We start from the raw sequence: 22,848 nt of genomic DNA on the forward strand, positions 1-22,848 counted from the left end.
TGCACCTTAGATTTTAACATTTTTCGTAAACCTACCAGTACTGATTGTATTATTCCTAAACATTCATATAGTTGTTGAAATCATTGGCTATGTCATAAACTAAGTTTATAAGAAAGTCTGCTGAACCAAAAGGTTCTAAAATTTTAGCTATAAATACTCTTCCTGTTTATCATAAGAGTAAAAGAAGTGTATGGATGAACTCATGTTTATTCCATGATTTTTTAGCAAAATTTTTACAAGACGAAGTTTTTCCCGAAAATACCCTTATTAATTATTGACAATGCTCCATCGCATTGGTAAGAGGACGGTAATCATCTTCAAAGTGAAAATATTATAGTAAAATTCCTTCCTCTTAGTGTAACATCTATTATCCAGCCTATGGATCAGGGCATATTAAAGATATATAAAAAAATATATAGGCAACAACTGTTATAATCTATTATAGAAAGTATAGACGAAGGAAGAACAGTTGGTGAAGGCTTAAAGGAAATTAATGTGAAAGATGTAATTTATAAAGTAGCTACCGCCTGAAATGACATTCGGTGTTCTTCAATGGAGAAATCATGGAAAAAACTTGAAAATACTGACGTTAATGATAAAGTCGTCGATCAAAGCATTTCAAATGAAGTATTACATGAAGTAATGGTTAATTTACCAGGATACGAAAATGACACTGTTGGTTAGTAAAATTTATTACCGTATTATGTACCCTATTTTGTCAAGGATAACAGTAGTAATGTTTATTTTAGATGATCCATTCTGCTATAATGGATACAGAATGATCCACAACATATTTTAAACCAGACTCACTTATTGAAGACAATGATGAACCCATAGAAGAAGAAAGCGATGTTGAAACTGATATTCCGCAAGGGAATGGATTCAAATTATTAAGTGATGCTTTAATTTATATTGAACAGCATATTTATATACATACAACAAGATGCATAAAGGCTAATAACTAAAAATTCAGAAAAAAATTAATTTTTTCCAATGTGGTGTTTTCTAGGTTTAGTGCTAAGACATATAACATTTTTAAATAGTGATAAAGTCACCTGTAATACCATTGAGGTTACTAATGACTCCCATTACATTATTTTGTTACCAAGATAAAGGTATTGAAGCCTCCTAGAGTCCTAAAAAAGGAAAGATCATTATCTTCCTATCAACTATGGACAAAAACACTAAAATTTGTGAAGATCAAAAGAAGAAGCCACAAATAGTTATTGATTACAATAGAATTAAGTCAGGTATAGATGTTATGGACGAGCTTGTCCGAACATATTGTCGAGAGGCAATCAAGAAAACAGTTTTTTATAACATGATAGACATTAATGCATTGTCCTTATTGGCTTATGTTACATGAATTCATCTAAACCAAATGTAGAAAACTAAAAAAAGTTGCAAAGGATGAGAATTTCGCAAGTAGCTGGAACAGAATTTATTAGACTAGAAAACACGAGAAGAAGCTTCAATGTCGCAATAGCGGTCTTGGTAATTCAATAAATAAAATCAAAACCTAATAAAGTTTCTAACTACCATGAGGAAAGAAATTATGCTAAACCCTCCGAGCAAAGTTCTCTCGTATGTTTAACCTTGGAGGTGCCATCTGCGATACGAAAAATATTAAATTTTCAAACGTTGTTATTCTAATAACGTTGTCGCCTCATGTAATTTGGAAAGTAATTATTTAGTAATCTGATTGTTAATATTTCAAAGATTATCTAGAAATATTGGTCCCAACAAATATGTAAGTCTTTTAAGGTTTTATGACCCAATATCGGTAGTAATCAGCCAGCTGGAACACCTTAGTGTTTATGTTTCGCATATCACACCTCCGTAATTTAAGTTAAGAAGCGACATTCCTAAAATTTTATATAATAAATTAAACTATAAAACAATCTCTTTAGGTGTATTAACAGTAAGTAACTTTGAAAATATTGGTAACTGTTTAAATTTAATTTTATAATGACTTTTAGTTAAACAGTAGTCTCTACCATACATGCCTAATGGAAGTAGTACAGATGCAAGTACGCTGGCGACAGCAGTAGTTGAAAACGTTGGAACAAAATAATTGAAGAAGTGTTCCGAAAGGTGCCTTACAAAGAAAAAAAAATTGTGGCAGAAAATGAGAAATATCTAGATTCTAAATAGACATGCAGTAATGTGAGCTGTGGGGTTTAATCGTAATGTAATGCAATGCTTCTCCAACTATCTTGTAGCCGTTTATGAGATACACCTGAGGAAAATTTGGAATGTTCATGAAACAGGCATTACATCTATCCAAAAATTACCTTAATTGAAATATACTTGGTGAAGAGGACTGGCATAAATGTCTGGGATGTGCACAATGGGCTCACGACTTCGAATTCGATTTGTAAAAAATAATATGCCATTTTTGGATGTGTTTTGACCCATCTTGAGAAAGTAGTATTTTAACGCAATTCTAGGACAGTTTTTAGCAGCGATTTTTATTAATCTGAAAAAAGTCGTTCCATCGAAGATGATTCTCTCCCACTGTTTTGAGAATAATTGTGATCTAATGAGAAGTATCAAAAGTAATTGTGGGTCATTTGGAAAAGAAGCAACTAAGAGCTATTAAAGAGTTAATCACGATTTTATATCACAGATCTATTTTATTACATGAATAAAATAGATAGACCTTTTAATATAGGAGACTTATAAATAAGTTAAAAAACAAACAAAATTTTAATCAATATGCAAAAAGGATAAAATCTAGCCTGTAAAAATGCAAGATAGTTGCATGAAGAAGGATATGAAACTAAAACTACAGTCTCCAACTACCATGAGGAAGGGAATAATGTCAAAACCTAAATAAGAACATAACCCTAATCTATAATAAAATGTTTTGGTACGATATAAAAATAGCTCAAGTCAAAAACGAATATATATCAACTTCTTTGAATGTAATTCACTTTCGATAATTATATGCAGCAAGTCAAACCGTATATAATGATAATAAATTGACTTAAAAACCAATCGTGAACTAAAAAAATGTTTTCAAATTAGTTCCACAAAGTCTCTATAAATTTTTAAGCTTAAAACTTAAAATACATTAGAAACCCCTCCCAAAAGCTGTATATAACAGATCAATTTAACACATGCCACTAATTGACGACCGCAATTTTTCACGTTTGTCACCACCAACCATCTGTCCCCTTCTTCTGTTAGGGAATTTAAAACCAAAAATGTTCGCGGGGTCGAAAGGTGTTTAATAGATCGTTAAAACTGAAATAGCAACACCAAAATAAGAAACCCCTCCTTCCGACTTCATTTTTCGTTTGGTAAATTTTCCAAAATTTAAAAAAAAAATACTAAAATCGTTTGGTTATTTACGTCTTTTTCTAAGAGGTATGTATATTTTTTTCGATTGTTGTTAAATGCGTCGGACGTTGGCCTAATGGAAAACCATTGTAGATAGATTGGTAATTGGTTCGTGGTGGTGCGGGGCCTCGACCAACGGCGACAACGACAACGGGAGGTTAGGGCAGATGTCACGCACCCCGAAGTCATCGTCGTCGCCGCCGCATCGACGACGGCTCTATCTACTTCCATTAAGGTAACAACGCATTAGGGAGATACCACGGAAACTCGATAAAACTATCCGCTCGATGACCGGGTTTCAACGAGTTGCGCAGCACCAAATTTTCAAAATACGACTAAAAATCAATTAGGAAAATTTCAACCAAAAATTAGATTATAATCTTTGTGTACATAAGATTATATCACTGTAATGATACTGTAATAGAACTCCAAGAGTGATTTTCTAAAGTACAGTGTGTTAATTAATTATCGTACCCAAGTATGCAACCAATATCACAGTATTGGTATTGTAATACGCGATTTGCGTATGATGCGTATTCCACTGTAATATTGGTTGCATACTTGCAATGATGACGTCGGGTACGATAATTAATTAACACACTAGATGGGTTAATCATTAATGAAGTGTTTACATTGGACATGCAATTTATGTTTGATAGAAGACTTGTAATATGTAAGCTAGAAAAAATGTCGAAGACTTCTTTCTAAATTGATGTTATTCGCCTGAATATTTATATTAAACTTTATGAAAATTGGTAACAATTATCTTATTTAGAAAAGATACAGCCATTATACGAGCTTTATGTTTTAGTAGGTCTAGGCACTACATATACCGACCGTTAGTTGCACATCACATGTTAATAACTTCATATTTTATGCACGTTATAGATATTGCAGACTACTAGGATTCCAAGTATATGTTTGAGTAAAAGCGTAATGAAAACTCATTAGATTAGCCCTACTTATTTCATATTATAGAAAATCTATAACTTTCATAACTAAAGCAGCTTTTTAAATTTATTTTTCGATACTCGAAATTAGTCTAAATATCTGTAAATCTTTGAATTTACCTCCACAGCCCGTAACGAAAATTAATGCAAAACATGTGAGTTGCAATAAAGATAACATTTTTTTCAACATGGAAAAATTATTAGCGTTATGGCTGAATGATGCAAATGACAAACAATGTGACTTAGGTTGCTATAACCAACAGGGTAAAATCAATTTTTGATTATCTTACGGACACGGATAGTGGCGAAGAAAATCTTTAAGGAAGCAAGCTTTACTTTATGATGATGTTGCGGTAACGTCTGTTTTTCCCAAAAAATTTCGGAGTTTAGTACAACAAGATATGTACTCGAGTTAATCTTCAACCAACACAAACTTAAATATAGACTAACTCTGATTTTATGGGCTTAGTTAAGTTTAAGTTAACTTACATGCTTTCAAAGGTTTAAATGAAGATACGTTGCAGCTAAACTTGATTCACATTTTATTTTTGCCTACTTCTTCGAGTTTGTGAAGATATTAAATTACCACCGTAAACATCCTTAAAACTTGGCCGAAATAAAAACTACGTTGTATGTTGATTTTGTTATATATTTCCAATACAAAATCTCGTTTGCAAGCAATGTACCAGGATGTTATTGCAAGCTTGTTATTTCATAATACATTCAGTGAAATTTTGACAGTTTATATCAAATAGTTAAAGACTATCTATTTGGATATGATAGGATTTCGATGGTTTGTCCTCAAATCATCATCTCAGGTTGGGATAAAGCTTTGATAAAATACTTAAATAGCGCTTGGCGTAAATTTCTGCCAACATTAATATATGATTTTGAAGACCTAGCACACCAGGAGAATATTGTAAAAGACTGGCAGACTTGTAAGTGATATGGGAAGAGGTTGGAGATTGTATAACAGAATTACACAAAGAATTAGATCGTGAATTGCCAAAAAAGAAAGAAAGTGTAGAAGAAGAGTTATTTCGTTCATATTTCGAAATTTTTAATGAAAGAACACCCGAAATCTTTCAAAATAGACAACTTTTTCCAAAAAATATAAAGAGATCTGAAAATTTTTAAATTTCATTTGTATTGTAATTACTAAACCTCACTTTATTATGCTAATCTGGGTAATACAACACAAATACTTTCGCACCGAAGTCACGAAGCACGAATATATGAGTTTATTGTTGTTTGTAAAGTCTAAAAGTATATCATAAACAAGACTTTTCTTAACAGTTGGGATTCTATGACAAAAGCATAGTTTGAGATTACATAAAAATAATACACTTATTTGCATATAATTTGCATAGTTTTCTACGTATTACATTATTTATTCTCTGCCATTGGCAATGTTTATGTAATTAATGCCAAAGTATATCCGAATCGTGTACTTCTACCACTTCAGAAATTGTTTGTTTCTTGTAAGTAATAATAATGCCTGACGACCTAGATTAGGTCAACTCTTTTGTATAGCCAGAAGCTTATGAATTAGGGATTGCAATCCCGGGATTTCAATCCCGAAAATTCCGTATATATTTAAATCTCGAAAATTATCCCGGAAAATCGATTATGATTTCTGGATTTTCGGGATTATGTTTATGTCATTAATTTACTATTTTTGGAAGAATAAGACTCGATCTGTCGAATGGCTTGATCTATTGATGTATGGGTTAACTTTATTCTGCTCTAAACAAATAACAGCCACCTGTCCAGTTAATCAAGAATGCACTCTTCAATACATTGATTCAAGAAATTCATGTATTCAATAATGGGGTTGCATGGGTAAAAATGTTTGAAAACTATTCCACCAACAACTGGGGAATGGAACGGGACAGTGCTTCTCTTCAGCAGGTTTATTAAACACAAAATTTAGATATCGTTTAGGAGATAAAACAATAGATAAATTGTTTGTTCTGCAACATTTCTTTAAGAATAGCTCTATGGATGGTAGATTGAACACTTTTTATTTGTAATTACATATGTAACCCATAAAACCCGGGATTACCCGATATAGAGAATTCTGATCCCGAAATCCCGGGATTATAAAAACCCTTCCTGATTGCAAGCCCTATTACGAATATCAGCACCAGAAGAATAGATACCGAACTGAATAAGAATGTTTGCTTAGTTTTGTAGGAGTCTACAAGAACAGCAACTGTATCCATTTCATATTTCCTGAATGCATATTCTTATAGACCCTAATTATGATTCCAGTTAAGCATTCTATAGATTTATATTGGGAGGATGTGTAAAAGATCCAAAAAATAGTTGCGGCTATATCTGAAATAACTGATTTGCTGACCTTAAGGTTTCTTTGCTTCTTGGGATGAGATGGGACTTTCTGCCATAGAAGTGCGGCCAACATTATTTCTATCTAATTAACGATCAAAACATTACAACGGCAATAAAACATTCTTTCGGTTCTGCTTAGAAAGATACATACCATCCATATCATGAACACTACTTAGTCTAGTTAGTGTTCCTCTTTTATCGTGCAGTGCAACATTCTTGGTTTATTTTATGAAGTAGTGATTATTGTGGCCAATAAGTAGCTCATAGCTCTACTATCGTGTATCATGTGATAGTTCTCTGTTAAAAAATGCATCTATTTTGATCAATGTTGGAAAACATTAACAACTTATTTTTAAATTAGTGAGTTAATTTTCGATACTTAGCTTAAATTGCGAACACAATTCGGTAGAAATGAAGAGCTAACTGAGAACAATGTAAGGTTCATGCAAGTTAATAACACTGTATAGCTCCTTCAATGGAAAATATTGTTAGTGTAGCTGAAGGTATGTACTTCAATATCTGAGCAGCTTCACTGTGCTCAGAAAAATCATCAGCGATACAAAGTCCTATTGGTTCAAAAATTGAGAAATTGAACTGAATACCAACTATAGGTTGGATGAAGATGAGGATCTTTATTGACCACTTAACGATCACTTTCACCTGAGAGGTTGTATGAACCAGCAAAAAGGTTGTATGAAGATCCATACATGACAATTGAGAAGGTAATGCATCCAAAACAAGTGTGGAATATGCTTCGAACTTCAAACTCATCACAACTATAAGAAGCAAGGAGCCATACTAATAGCCAATGGCAATTTGTTACCAACATTTAATTCTCTACGATTAAAGAGAAAATTTTGCCCAATATTTGCTGTAACAGAATACAATTAACATTTTGTGCCCTAACTTTGAAAAACGTATTATGAGTCGAAATGACGACGTCAACTAATCGTCTAGAAGCTGCGATTTGGCTTATCATTAAAGACAGATATTATGCCAATCATCCAGAAAAGATTGCAAATATTTTTGCATTATTATATTTTGTAGAAGGTGAAGAAGAAAATTTTTTGTTGAGTACCTAGCCAAATATCGATTATAATTGAAAAGGAATTCAATATAAATTAAGAAAACGCATATTCCCTTCTACACTCTCCGTATTTATAGACTATGTATAGATGTAAAAAAGAGAGAATGTTAAAGTGGATCGTATTTTTGAGTGGTTTCGGTTGCCTTTGTAAAAGTATCTATAGGTTTTTGGTCCCGCGCTCTACCTGAATCTAGTTTTTCCGGTCATGTGAATAAGTTTATTTTTATTGGGCCTTGATGACAAAATGTTGTCACCGGCGTGGCGGATACATGTCGTACATCCATTAGTGCCCCGAAGTCTCCTCCGAAGTCCTTCGCCCGGTATCGGCCGAGGCGCCACTTGACTTACGGCGCGGATTAAGCCGCCAGACGACGACGACGACGACGACTGCGGTCCCCCGAAATCCCCGAAAATAAAACCGGCCGATTAAGAACCGATAAATATTCACGAAATACGAGATGCCGTGTCGCAGCGCAGATTTACTATATTACCTGATTCCGTTCTCTCTTTCTTATTATTTCCGTCTCGTTCGATGAAATTTTGGGTGACTTGCGGGCTTTTTAATCGTCCTTTTGGACCACGTCCAATCTAATAAAGATATTTTCGGGACGATTCAATACTAAGAGCAGTTTTTTAGGTAGAAACAAAGAAAACAAAAACAGCGCGTGACAGTTTAGACAGGAAAAGTTTGTTTCACATAAATTGTTTGTGTTCATTTGGAAATGCGAGTGACACTAATACAGGATGCTTTAAACTCAGTTTGCGGTTGATTTCCTTTTCTTAATTCACTTTCAAACGTTGTAGGAGGAAGCTCTTATTTAAGATTTTAAAGGCTTAAATAAATTCTTAGTTTTCTCTTCTTTGAAAACAACGTTAATTACTTAGATGTAATCATAACATTTTCTTCTTGGAATTCTTATTATCTAATAATTTGCAATATCGTTAAAGTTATTATCTGTTTTGCATCTATAGTGTATTAATTAATTAATTATCGTACCCGACGTCATTATTGCAACTATGCAACCAATATCACAGTATGCGTATTCCAATACGCGATTTGCCTATTTGGTTGCATACTTGATGACGTCGGGTACGATAATTAATTAAAGATACTTACTAATTATTACTTTAGAATTTGCACAAAGTAAAGTAACATTTACGTTTTAGAATCTAACCAAAAACAAATTATCTTAGTCCTCCCAAGCATGTTAACAGCTTTAAGATTGCGTGACAAAAACAATTCCAGTAAGGTAAGATTTGAGATGGTAAAGTACACTTTATCACTGTTGAAAGCAAGACGATAATAAATTTTCGGTTAGAAAACAATTCATTTTATCCCCCATGTTAAATAATTATAGTTTGTTTTAAGAAATTGGTGCTTTTAAAGGTAATATATTAAAAATATCGTCTCTGCACATCGTCTTAGAGGGCGCCTATGTGTCGTTCGTGACGACACAAACAAAACACGCTCTCGGTGTCCCGACGTTCAATTTCTTTTGGTCGTTCGCCGCCGCCTACGCCCACTTGAACCACTCGACGACACACCACAAGAAGAGTGCCGCGTTTTTACAAGAGATTAAAAAAATGAAATAACCGCCCTGATTTAACTTTCGTCGAAAATTTTCTCATGAGACAGAATTTACTAAAAAAAAAGTATTTGGTACTTAAAGAAGAATGAGGAGTGAATGGAAAAGAAAAGGAAACGAAATGATGATGATGAAGACGAAGAAAAGGAAGGTGGGAAAAATGGGCCTTGATTTGGGCACTCGAGGGGGGGTCTTGTGCGCAGGAGGCGAAGAGGTGGTCCGGTCGCGACGTTACACAGAAACCCTTTCTGTGGTCGGCACCGGGGCGCCGGCTGTCACCTCTGCCGCCGGGAATTGTATCAATTAGACGGCGTCGCTCCGCCGGGGCCGATCCGTAATTAATACCTACTTTAAGTTGCCTCTTTATCGGCCTCCGCACAAAAAAAAGCAACCACAAACCTGGACCGTAATCCCCTGCCACTGGACCGATTAAACGCCCAAATTTTAACCTTAACTCCTACATATTTATCAATTTAATACTACCATGCATACATAATTTTTAACAGTTCTCAAATACTTTTGTTTAATCAAACCAAAATTTTTCTTTTAATTAACCAAAAGTTGTATGCATTAGTCTAATGATTCCTAAACTTTTCCTACTTTCAGCATTTTGTATCTCATCAAAACAAAACTATTAACCATTCAAGGACTAAGACCATATACGCAAAATAAAAATTGTCCAAAATAAATAGACCAAAGCCGCAATATTGGAGGACCAAAATCATACGATTGTGTTGCGACAGCTTTGTTCATAATTAACCACTTTATCATAGACTCCTTTACATCGTTTTCTGTTCTCTCTATAATATCTATGTCATCGGCGAATACCAAGATCTGCGTAAGATCAATTTATCGCAAAGAGATCCTTTAGAAATCTTTGAGCACTTTATCACAAACTTATATCAACCTTATAAAACCCTCCTTCACCTCGTTTTTTGTTCTCCCTATAATATTTTCAATATTTTTCTAATGTTCAGAGTCCTGCATCTGGTCTATCTCTTCCAGGGCAATGTTAAAAAGCAGACACGATAGCCCATCTCCCTGTCGCAGATCTACGTGGCTTTCAAATATTCTTGATAGATCTGTTTCTGTTCCGACTTTACAAAACACTTTTTTGAAAGTTAAATATATCATTGCTACCAGATAAATATAAATAATATAAATTGTTAAAAAATGTCTCTTAATCTTCTTATTACACTGGGTTTCAAAAGAAATGAACCACCCCGACTTCAAAATTACGTAGAAATAGTTAGTGCGTAGAGACAAACAAATGATTAAATTTTCATAAACAAATGACAATATTTATTGACAATATCGTTAATGTGTTGCATCTCCGCCTACTCTTATACATTCAGTAACCCTTCGTGGCATGCTAGAAATCAGATGGTCGATTGCCTCTTGGGGCAGCTCATTCCAGGCTACCTACAGCTGTTGACGTAATTCCTCTAAAGTGTTGAGAGGATAGGGTAATGGACGCAATTTTCTGTCCATCATATCCCAGACATGTTCAATAGGGTTTAAGTCCGGGAATCTTGCCGGTTACGGCAATTGCAGAACATTGTTTTGTGCTAAGAATTCTAACGTTACGTGAGCAATATGAGGTCGCGCATTATCGTGTTGGAAGACTTGCTCTAGAAGGTCTTGGAGGAAAGGCACTAACACGGGCTCCAGAATGGCGTCAATGTAACGGCGCGCGTTTAAGGTGCCCTAATGAATGTCAAAGGAGACCTGTCAGCGTAGCGTATTGCTCCCCACAGCATTACACCAGGAGTTTGAGCCGTGTGGTGACGCTGAACAAACTGTAAATTTTGCCTCTGACCTCTAGGTCGTCTGATCCGTAAACATCCGTCAAAATTCCATAAGCAAAATCGGGATTCGTCGCTGAAGACGATAGTATCCCATTCGTGTTCCCAATGTTGTCTATTTTGACTCCACTGCAGTCTGGCATCTTTATGTTGCTGAGTCATAGGAAGACGAAAATAAGGACGATAGGAACGTAACCCAAATGTGCGTACTCGACGATAAATCGTACACTCTGCGACCAATTACTCGTATCCAATTGATTGCAACAGCACGCGTTGGTTCTACTGGGTCTTGTATTGCACTTCGCCTTAACAGCCGATCTTCGCGTGCTGCTGTCATTCTAGGACGTCCACTGCCTCTACGACGGATTTCTAAACGTTCTTCCTGCCAATCCATCCAAGTCTGTCTGATAGTGGCGTGAGGTCGGCCAATTTCCCGAAAGCTTAAACCAGCCTCATGCATCCCGATAATTCGTCCTTTTTCGTAGGGCTTAAGATGGCGAAAATTTGTACGTCTTCGAACTCGTGGCATTTTTGAGACACTTAGGTCCATTACTACCATCTTTTAGTTAAATTTATCTTATAGATAAACCCATCTACTAGCCAATCAGAGCGCGTAAAATAGCCGTAACCATAGTAACAATCCCTTAGATAGCTTAGCCAGAAGATGGTAGTAACGGCCTTTAGGCCCACTTTTACCATCCTCCTGATAAACTATCTAGAGGATATTTGCCATGGTTACGGCGGTTTTAAGCACTCTCATTGGCTAAGAGCTGGATTTATCTATCGGATAAATTTATCAGGAGGTGGTAAAAGTGGGCCTAACTTTACTAATGCAATGATAACAATCACAAACAAACGGCGAACTACTCCGAAAAATACTATTCAACAACACGCAATTTCAGGACTTATCAGTCAGATAATTTCTATTAGCTGTGGCAGATGACCGTCAAAATTTAATCATTTGTTTGTCTACATGGACTAACTGATTCTACATAATTTCCTACGGAGTGGTTCGTTTCTTTTGATAAGCAGAATATATACTATTTGCGGATTCAGTGAGTACTACGAACATGTCTCGCCATTGGTGCCGGTCACTGAGGTTCGACTACCAAATCCTGCTCTGTCCTAAAAGGGTTAAAAATTTATTTATATTATATTTTATATTTATCACAAGGAGATCCTTTAGTAATCTTTGAGCACTTTATTACAAACTTATATCAACCTTATAAAGGAGTCCTTCACCGCGTTTTTTGTTTTCCCCGTAATATCTATGTCATCGGCAAATGCCAAGATTTGCGTTGATTAGTTCAATATTTTTCTAATGTTCAGAGTCCTGCATTTGGTCTATCTCTTCCAGGGCAATGTTAAAAATCAGACACGATAGCCCATCTCCCTGTCGCAGACCTGCGTGGCTTTCAAATATTCTTGATAGATCTGTTTCTGTTCCGACTTTACAGAACACTTTTTTTAAAGTTAAATGTATCATTACTACCAGTTGAGGTGGTACATTGTACTGCGATATGTTTTATTATAATAAATTGTTAAAAAAATTCTCCTTATCTTCTTATTATATACTATTTGCGGGTTCAGTGAGTGGAACATGTATCGCCATCGGTGCCGGTCACTGAGGTTCGACTACCAAATCCTGCTTTGTCCTAAAAGGGTTAAAAATTAATAATTAATGTGTTGTATGAACCTGCAAATCACCGCACATATTCTCAAATCTTGGAATCAAGCTGAATACGGTCTCCCTAATTTTTTTGTCCAGGTTAATTATTTCTCCAAACTTGCTTTTTATCACTGCAATATTAAAGAACAATCTTCTCCATAGTTTGGACATTAAGGGAAGTAGATTTTCAAAAATGACGCATACCACTCTGATTGAAAAATCAGCATCAACAAAATATTCTACATCTTCCCATCCTTCTTCTTTAACACGTTCACTGCCAGTGTGGACTTTCATGCGTGAACAATAGTTTCATTTTTTGGCGTATGATGCGTAAAGTTCAGAAGAATATACACGACTAATGAAGTTCCACGTCAAAAATGTTCAAATGTTTATCATCCCTGTAAAAATATTTGTTGAAATATGTCTGTCATAATGACTGAGTCGGCGCTGTGTGAAATATCACAGGTTTTATGCCATTGCGTTCTACTCGTGAACATACGGGAAAGTAGTTAAACACGGTGGTGCTGTTTGGAAGTTGTGGATATAAAAACATGTCACAAAATCGAAATTGGGACACAAAACGACCACTCACAGACATTGGTTTTCTTACTACTTTTGCTTTTATTTACTAAATTTATTTGCTGTTAAGTTTGAATGCACGAAATTTTGCGCAACACTTCCACTACGCCAGCTTGATTAGTCCTCATGGTCAAAATTATTAGATACTGAATATATCTGACGTGTAAGATGCGAAAAACTGATTCCGTCACATTCACCGAGACGGCAGTGAACGTGTTAAGGAAAGTAAAAATTCCTTGCCCCAATTCAAAATATTAGCAGAGACGAATGTTCTTCCATATCTTTACACTTTTCAAAAACCTTATTTTGAAAGGATGAGATTTTATTTACCACAATTATCACATTCTAATACCCGACTCAGTGAAGTGAATCGGATCGTTTAGAGCAAGTTTTTCTCTATGAATAAATAAATGGGACTACAATGTATTTGATGATTTGATCTGAATAAGCACCTGTAATCTTTCATAGCAGCTAGATATGGAATGAGCATCATCAATACAGATACTAACGCATTTAGGCCAATTCAATTTCTTTTCAGATACGAATATATGAAGAATCTTGCGCAGATCTAAATGTTTGCTTCTGAAGTAACATTTACACAAAACAGAGTTTAGCCTCATTTAAATTTAATCCAAAAATCTTCTGCCATAGGTTGTATTCTCCAATTAATTGTATCCAGATAAAGGTACTTTTAAAGACAGACTTACCAATGAAGATATTTATTATATCCGCAATAACCGGCTGAATAAGTTCTTTTGAAAGATATGAGGCTTCTTACATTTCGCAATTTTGTAAGCTAACTTGTAATATGCTAGTTGAGCGTCTTTTAACATCCTGGAAAAGGAATCACGAAGTGTGCCAAACATGCTATATTCACCAAAGTATGTTTTCATCATTAATTTCTGTATTAATAGTAATATTACATAGTAATATCTCGCGAATAATCAGTTTTGCCGTTTTAACGGACTATTAACTAATCGAGCAATTAAATGTTTTAAAGAAATGCCTCAATCAAGAAATAAATTAAAATAATTATGTTATATACAAGATTCATTTCTTATTTGCTATTAACAATATTGATTTCTGCAACTTTTTCTTTGATTGAAGAAACCCCAAGGAATGCATTGTTTAAAGGTTATGTAAATTGTAAGGCTATGTTCGATATCAAACCCATTTTATCACTTTCTAGAGATTAAAATGTTGTCTAATACTTACTTGAGTATCCTCGGAAGCGATTTAAATAGCATTTCGGACTTAGGAAGAATTTTGAAGATAAATTTATAACAAAACTGTCAAACATTGGATTAGAAATTGACAATGAAGTTAAGTTAGGCACTAAGAACTACAATAAAATTAAATAAAATATATCCGATTTACAAAAATTTATTTAATAACTTATTTTAATTATGAATTGATAAAATGTACAACTTTTTTAAATAAATTAAAGTGAAATAAACGAAAAATTATAAATTTAGTAATTGTGACTAACTTCATCACCTAATTTATATGACACTGTAGTGCACTGTAATATCAATCTGTCATTATGACAGAAGTTATTAAAATATGTGTACTGACGATTACAGAGAATATACACAAAGGAAATTCGGACAACAATAGATTTTAAGTAAGCATAATAGACAACAAAAAAACTAAAAAATAAACTTTTTCCAGACGTCGTGGAATTTAGCACGAGACAATTTTTTCTTGCGACACCAAAAAAGATAAAATCGAACCTTGAAGTATTGTCACCTAGTGGCGCCTATGTCAAGTGAAAACCGTAACGTATATATCCGCCCCGGCGCACAGGTAAAAGGTAAAAAGCCGACGGTGATCTCCACTAAACAGGAAGTAGCTAAAAGTCTGTCCCAGACCCTTCAAGGGTGACAAGTTACCTGAACCCAACCCGATAATCTCTCAAAGATAACCCACAATGAAATTGAAGATTAGAAACTCGTAAGTTTCGGAAGAATCGATAGTAAAACCGGAAGATACTTTAAACCCAACTCAATTTAGCTACTGTTTTTTCTCTTTTAAAACTTGAAATTCATGTCACAACTTTTCAAGTTTAAAAAAAACTCATAAAAAGGGCACACAACAGAAACTTTAATAATGTCATTTTAGTGACCAATCATAAAATGACCAACAGTTTCTTGGTCACAAAAGATACACAACGTTCAGAAAGAGGAGAGCAATTATAAGGAGTACACACGGACTTTACAAGCTCGTCGACTCAATTAAACGCCGTCCTCGTTTGGATGTCTCTCTCTCTCTTTCAGTGTCGGAGGACCGTTTTGTTCGTTTCAAAACGCGTCCGACCCGTTCTCGTATTCCCCGTTCGAACCGAAAAAATGCACGCGCAGAGTTCTTTGCTTAATTGGCGTCGTCGTCGTGTGTCCAAACGACCTTTTTTGCTCGCGTTTTTCGCCTTCGCGCCTTTTCAATCGGTTGTCACCATATTTCAATTCATATAATAAAAAAAAAATCTTGTACTTATTGTTTATCAAAAAGTGAGGTTATACAAAATAAATATTTTTCACATTCCTGTTCAATAATTAACACCATTCAATGATTTTTTAAACATAAAATTGATAAATTCGCGATGATTGAAGGTTATGTATGATTTAATTTGACGTTAATTTTTTAGTAATAAAATGTTACCAACCTATTTCAAAGATTAGAAGTAAATATTTATATTTTAACGACTATTTAATTTAATAATTATTATTAATAGCAAATAGCGAAATAATAAAATTGTGTAAAATTACTTTGTTAATGCAATTCATAAATAAATAAAGGATTCTTTATGAATTTTAACTAAATGTTCTAACTTCACACGTAATTCATCATGTCAAAATTGTTAAACGTCAAATAAATCTTATTTCAAAATTTAATAATTTCCGCATTTTAAAATTGTATTTACTTTAACAAACCCAGACGTCCAACAAATGGCCCTGCTCAAGTAACATAACCTAATTGGGCCACGTAATTTATGGGAAATTAAAGCTAACATCGACGGTGCTTCGAAAAGGAGAAGTGAGAGAACCGCAGACGTTCTCAAAGAAGCCTGTTTCGGTGGTCGATAGGTCAATTAGTGGTTCTCGTTTTTCCCGGTTTTATTTCTTTCGGATAGTTTACTCAAGTTATAAACTAAATAAACCGCAGCTTATTTTCGCTTTTTTAAGTTAGTGTAAATTTCCGTTTTGGCAAATTGGTAAAGGACGAAGTTATAAATTTAAGAGCGCGCGTGCCTAAACGAGATAGAGATCTCAGGTAGGGCGCCTTATCGTCCAAATTAAGGTATATATTACTCTGTCGTTGTGGTGGCCCTAAGGGGCGTTTCCCAAAATACGTTTCCGTTACAATTTGTGGCTTTATTGATTATGTTTTGACAGCTTTCTTTAAATTATCTCATTTATATATTTGTTTATTTATAATGTTCTGTCTAATAGTTTTTGGATCCCGCAAGTGAGGCAGACCTAGAAGCAGATATAAAGATTAGGTGAGAAAAAGTGACCAGGAAGAAAGTCTAAAAATGCTAGGAATTAAAAACTGGAAGGCCAAAGCACGAGATAGAAGAGAGTTGAGGTGCCAATAATGATGATGATATATTTGTTTAAAAAAATCTTATTTTTAGGGATTTTTTATAACGATCAAAGGAATTTATTGAAGTACCATAGCGAGTGGTAATGTGAAATGTAACGTAGTTGACAATTACTATGGGGCAATATAAAGGACCCATTTGTGTCAGTTTTATAACGTTGCGTTACCGGTTGAAGGGGACAGAGAACGACGACCACGATGATTTTCTAAATAAAACAGAACCAACAACCGTAATTAACGTGCGAAGAATTCGTGGAAAAAGGAAATTCACCCACGCTTATTTCTTTTTGTCAATGCAACAAAGAATGAAAAGGCAAACGAATAAATTTTGCATCAAATTATCAACTATTATTTAAATGTTAATCATTCTTTTATTTATTTTGTTTGTAATTCTGAGTTCTTTCCGACGGTTTCGAACTTGTATCGTCTTTACCCATTTACATACGAAATGAGCGTCGGTTAAGTAAGCTTTGAAAATTATGAGTGAAATTTGTAAATTTTTTTTCATCGATATGTATGTTTAAGTATAGTTATTTACGGTACTTTGTTTTTAAAGTTGAAGTTTTTTTATTGCAGCATACTTCTCTGCTGACACACGAAATTTAGCAGTAAATAAAGAATCTTAAGTTACAACCCCACAATCTTATATTAGCTAGAACACTAAAAAGTTTTAATGAGCCACTTGTGTGGTTTCATTTCTTTTTCGCAGAAACCATAACCATTGCCTAAATGAAGTTTAGAGATAAATGATTCAACTCATTTCTGGTTCGCAAGTTACCAAAATTTGCATTCAAAGAAAATCTCCAACCAATAATTGAAGTCGCGACAAGTTTTGTAAATATTATTTTGAGGTTCATTACGCCAGGTAAGTATTGGAATACTAACAAAAATGAAAACTTGTTTTTAGGTATATTTCGGATGACAGGGATATATACTTTCTTGGTATTTTTAATGCTCAACTAATTAATCGCATGGTATCAAATATACATACATGTGTTAATTGCATTAATATAATTATATGTTAAGAATTTATTCAAATTCATTCAAATGTATCCATAAAATATTTAATTTATGGACTCATTACGGCTTGAGCAGATAATAAGTCGATGTTACCATTTGACCAAAGATATTATTTCAAAAATCTTCAAGAATCACGTGTTGCGACAACAAATGTCAAAATTATATTTCGTATATTTTTGAAAAACTAAACGTTGCATCTTTCAACGGACAAAAATAAGATAGGAGCTTGAAAATAAAAAATTCTGCTTTATGCTTATAACAAATCAGCAATGTTCCTATGTGGCCATAGTATTGAGATTGTTGGGACATTATGTATTTTGAATGAATACTTTATGCTCACTTTTGATTAAATATGCTTATGTTGAGTATGACAAAAACAGCGTGGAAGCAAATTTGTGTAATAATGGTAGTCGCAAGAAGAAAGTTGCTGGAAGAAAGCTTCAAAAATTCCAAATATGACCTCTCCAGTAAGTAAAAATTCCTTATAAAAGTAATGTAATTTGTACTTAATACCAGAAAACTTTATACAATAAGAAATTATTTCTTATTTTATTAGGATACTAGTTAAACCAAGCTAATCCAGAACAAAACTCATCAAAAAGACAATTTGCAAAGCATGTGTTTTTCGCTATTTTTAAACGAGTTATGTTTATGATATGGCAATCGTAACCAATTGGTTGCCATGGTTACGTATGGCTACTACTATTTTTCTATCTCAATTGATTGGTAATAATGGAACTTGTCAGAAATGTTAATATATGGCCATAATATTGAGGTTCTTGGGACAGTTCTTGTAATAGTGGTAGTTGCAAGAAGAAAGTTGCTGGAAGAAAGCTTAATCATAAACATAAACAAAACAAGAACCTCAATATTGCTATTTCCATCGATTTTATATCTTCTCCGTAATTCATTTAGTACAGAATTAACATTTTGGACATGATCGAAAAACTAAGCTGAGAAAACCATTGAATTTTGACACTTGGAAAATTGAAATCAAAACAATTGGTTGCCATGGTTACGCATGGCTATTGCTATTTTTTTATCTCAACTGATTAATAATAATGGAACTTATCAGAAATGTTATTATGTGGCCATAATATTGAGGTTCTTGGGACAGTTCTTGTAATAGTGGTAGTTACTGGAAGAAAGCTTCAAAACTTCCAAGTATGACCTTTCCAGTTAGTAAAAATTTTCTTGCTAAAGGTCATGTTATTTGATGGGGGACAAATGTGTATCAATTTGTGCTTAATGCCAGAAAATTTTGTACAATATAGAATTATTTCTTATTTTATTAGGATACTAGTTAAAACAAGCTAATCCACAACTAAAAAAACAATTAGCAGAGCACGTGTTTTATGGGAAATACTACTTGAAAATATTATCTGATCGTTATTGCAAATCTGTAAGGCTAGTTGTGAGTACAAAATCATTCATGGAAAGTTGCATAAACAAAAAACAAGAACCTCTACTTTTAGCATAATGGTAAAAAGCTTGCTTTTCCATCGATTTTATATCTTCTCCGTAATTCATTTAGTACAGAATTAAGATTTTGGACTTGGTCGGAAAACTAAGCTGGGAAAAATCTCGTTGGCATTGCCGAATTTTTTGCAATCAAGCGATTTCGACTCATAAATCAATATACAGTGTTTTCCAAAAGTAACGGATAAATTCGATAAAACTATTAAAAACAGTTTATGGAAAAATCGCTGAAGCTTAAATGTTTTGTAACGTTTTGGTGTACATTTTAAACTATTTCCATTATTAAACGAGTTATGATTATTGCATGGCAATCATAACCATTCAATTTTAACACTTAGAAAATTGAAATCAAAACAATTGGTTGCCATGGTTACGCATGATTATGGCTATTTTTCTATCTCAATTGATTGACAAATAAAGTAACATTAAGGCAATTCTTTTTTAAATTAATACAGATCCGTCTGTATACATATACTTATTGTTAGAATAACATATATTTCGACTTTTTATTTCATATGGCTTAAGCAATAAAAAAGAAAAACGTGAACAAATTACTACAGTTTGAAGTTACTGTAGTTTGAAGTACTAAGAAGCTCTCTTTAATGGTTTTACAATAATTCTAGAGAAATGTGTGTGTCAAGAACGATGTTTTTTAACTAACCTTTATATTAACTGTTAACAGTTACGCGTGATAAACTTGAAGTGTACGATGTGTAGGTTTGTTAGACTAAAATTTTTGTGCTTATACTTATGTTGTTTACCTTTTAGGTCTTGCATCTTTAATTTAAGCAAGTATAGCTGTAAAAATGAATTATCTATTAGTATTCATAAGTACATAAAAAATCTACAATTCCTCACGTGTGGTGTGTAAGACAAAACACTAGCAAATGAGGCAATACAAAACAAGTAAAGGAATTCTTCCCAAATAATCAACAAATCAGATAAGGTGCAAAAAGTGTTTTTGGATTTTGTATACTTGCAATAACATCATTTAATTAATCTTCAATTAATACTTCTTGTGTCAATTTCTTACTGCACATAAAACATTTTAAGAATAAGAAGATAATGTTGCATTCCTTTTTAAAACGAAAGATTGTCCTAGCTGATTTATTTCAGAGTTCAATTTCATGTACAAAAAAAGTTCCAGTATACTGTTAGAAAAAATCGTTGAAAAGCATCTTTTGTCATTATATGATCATCACAAGATATCTATTCTATGTAGTTATAACGACAGACCATTATTATAAATCGTTCTGATTTCGCTTACATATTCTTCCTTTTGATGTCCATGTGATAAAAAACGTCTTCATTGCTATTCATAGAACCAAGTGCAAGGAATATTTAGACCCATAACAGACCTTGGTGAAAAAACCTGCCATAATGCTATAAATAGGACTCCCTCTCTGTATAAATATCACCATAATTATCTCTTAAGCTTCAAACAATTCAATAAAGCTTCACCTCATTTACATTTAGAGTTCGATTATGATTTAATTAATTTCGAATTTAGATTTGGTAAAAAACTAAATCAATTAATATAAATACGACATAAACTAGAAGGAGGACGATAAATGATTAGCGAGCTTCTATCTCGTTTTTATAAAAATTCCCTATTAGCGCCATCTGTTTATTTAAATCCCGACAAATAATTTACATGTCAAACTTCTCTCCATTTATTAGCGCCATCTGTTGACATCTATTACTACTAAAATACCCTATTTTACTGTTTGTCTAATGAGATGAATCAATTTTGATATAACAAAATATTATAAGTGGTTGATTTTACTGCAATAAGTGTTTTGTAGAAACTTTTGAGTCAAGTAATAAATATATTTTGGACTTAAGACAAGAATAATAAACAGTTTTATTTTTAATGGATATAATGTAATTATTGTAATTGAATGGCTACAAATGGTTAAGATAGCTTAGAATTTTACAGCTTAATTAAAAGCTCCAATACACTTCCAATATGGTTAATAATTTGACAGAAAGACATACTTCACACAATAATGTCCACACAACCATTCATAACAGCTTAAAAGATTTTGTTCTTTTTAAAACATTTGTTATAATTTTGATATTTATCTCACAAAATTGAAATACCACCATCAAATGCTTATTACTCAATAATGACTAATAAGAAATGAATATGGTTTTAATCCATATTTGTTGCTTTTTTAATGTTTAAAGCCAAAAATTCTTTAAATTGAGAGTATTGATTGTTATTAGTATAATATATTTTTTTAAATATTAGATATTACTCTAGGATGTTTTTAAACAAACAATGATAGAAAACTAATTACATAAACACCAACATTTATAGTGTTGTTATCGAAATTGTTTAAGTAATTTTTAGATTTTTTTTTGATTAACATAACTTTGTAATCTTTATAATTAACATGGATGTATTTGAACATAAATAAACGTCCTTGGCAAAATCTCAAAACCGCGATAAGTTACCATTAAACAACGATAACTTATCAAGAACAAAAAAAAAGCTTCAAAATTAAAATAAACAAACTCGGTTAATCTAAAATCAAAGTTTTTTTTATTATTATTATTGTTGTTATGAAAAGAATTCGAAGCGCGCAATTCTAATCGGTTGTTATCGAATTATTTACGATTTTCGACTAATACCAATATTTTTTTTATGTAATTCTTTTTAATTCAATACTTGAATGAATGAATACTTTAATTGGTAAAAGAATAAGATAAAAACTTACTTATAATAATTTGAAGATTGATTTTCTTTTTAAAGTTGATTTACAAAAAAAAATCACAATTATTATGTTAATAAATTATTAACACTTTGAGTTTCCTTAGTACACTTAATAAGAAACACTTTTAGTTTTTACTTAACGAAAAACTACGGTTCTTTGGGGGAAAAAGCACTTTCTTTTTGTGAATTCGTTAAGGAAAAAAAAACGATTTATCACGATTTCGAAAACGGCGGGTTGAGTGTAATAGCGAACGGTACGGCTTCTTCTGTAAGACTGGAAGGAAAATTAAAAGCTGGACTTGAACGCTCCGCCTACTTTTGGTTGAGGAAGGTGGGGTTTGGTTCGTTTTAGTTCAAGCTATTAGCATAAATTCTACCTTGGGATTTATTTTACTCTCTTTAGTTTATTTAGACATTTAGAATGAAACGTAAATCTAAAGGATAGAATTTTTAAAAGTAAAAGTTTATTTAATATATTTGTTTTTAATCATTTTAGCAACAATTTTCAGACTTGTCCATGACTTTTGAGAATCAAAAATAAATTCTGTATCATTCAAGCCAAGGAAAAAAACTCCATCTTATACTAAAGTGCAAACATTATCTTCTTCATATAGAGCTAGATTCTGTAGGTATTTGATTGGAGTATACAGAAGAACA

General features: G+C 33.0%; 1 protein-coding gene and 1 long non-coding RNA gene across 3 annotated transcripts in view; one reads left to right on the plus strand and one right to left on the minus strand.

Annotated features, from left to right (window-relative positions):
- Nucleotides 1–22,461, minus strand: part of LOC111414137 (GATA-binding factor A) — a 42,602-nt gene extending 20,141 nt beyond the window's left edge. Inside the window, exon 1 of one of the 2 annotated variants that reach the window (XM_071196326.1) lies at nt 22,196–22,461. The gene's annotated coding sequence lies outside the window, so the exon portion shown is untranslated. Of the gene's footprint in view, nt 1–14,588; nt 14,608–22,195 lie in introns of those variants that run through there. The other variant, XM_071196325.1, reaches the window with a different exon arrangement.
- Nucleotides 16,225–17,606, plus strand: LOC111414139 (uncharacterized). The gene is made up of 3 exons (XR_002706247.2): nt 16,225–16,670; nt 16,823–16,952; nt 17,008–17,606. It is a non-coding gene; the product is annotated as an uncharacterized lncRNA (long non-coding RNA).
- Nucleotides 22,462–22,848: the final 387 nt, after the last annotated feature.

The sequence above is a fragment of the Onthophagus taurus genome, chromosome 6, assembly GCF_036711975.1.
Source record: "Onthophagus taurus isolate NC chromosome 6, IU_Otau_3.0, whole genome shotgun sequence".
Lineage (NCBI taxonomy): Eukaryota > Metazoa > Arthropoda > Insecta > Coleoptera > Scarabaeidae > Onthophagus > Onthophagus taurus.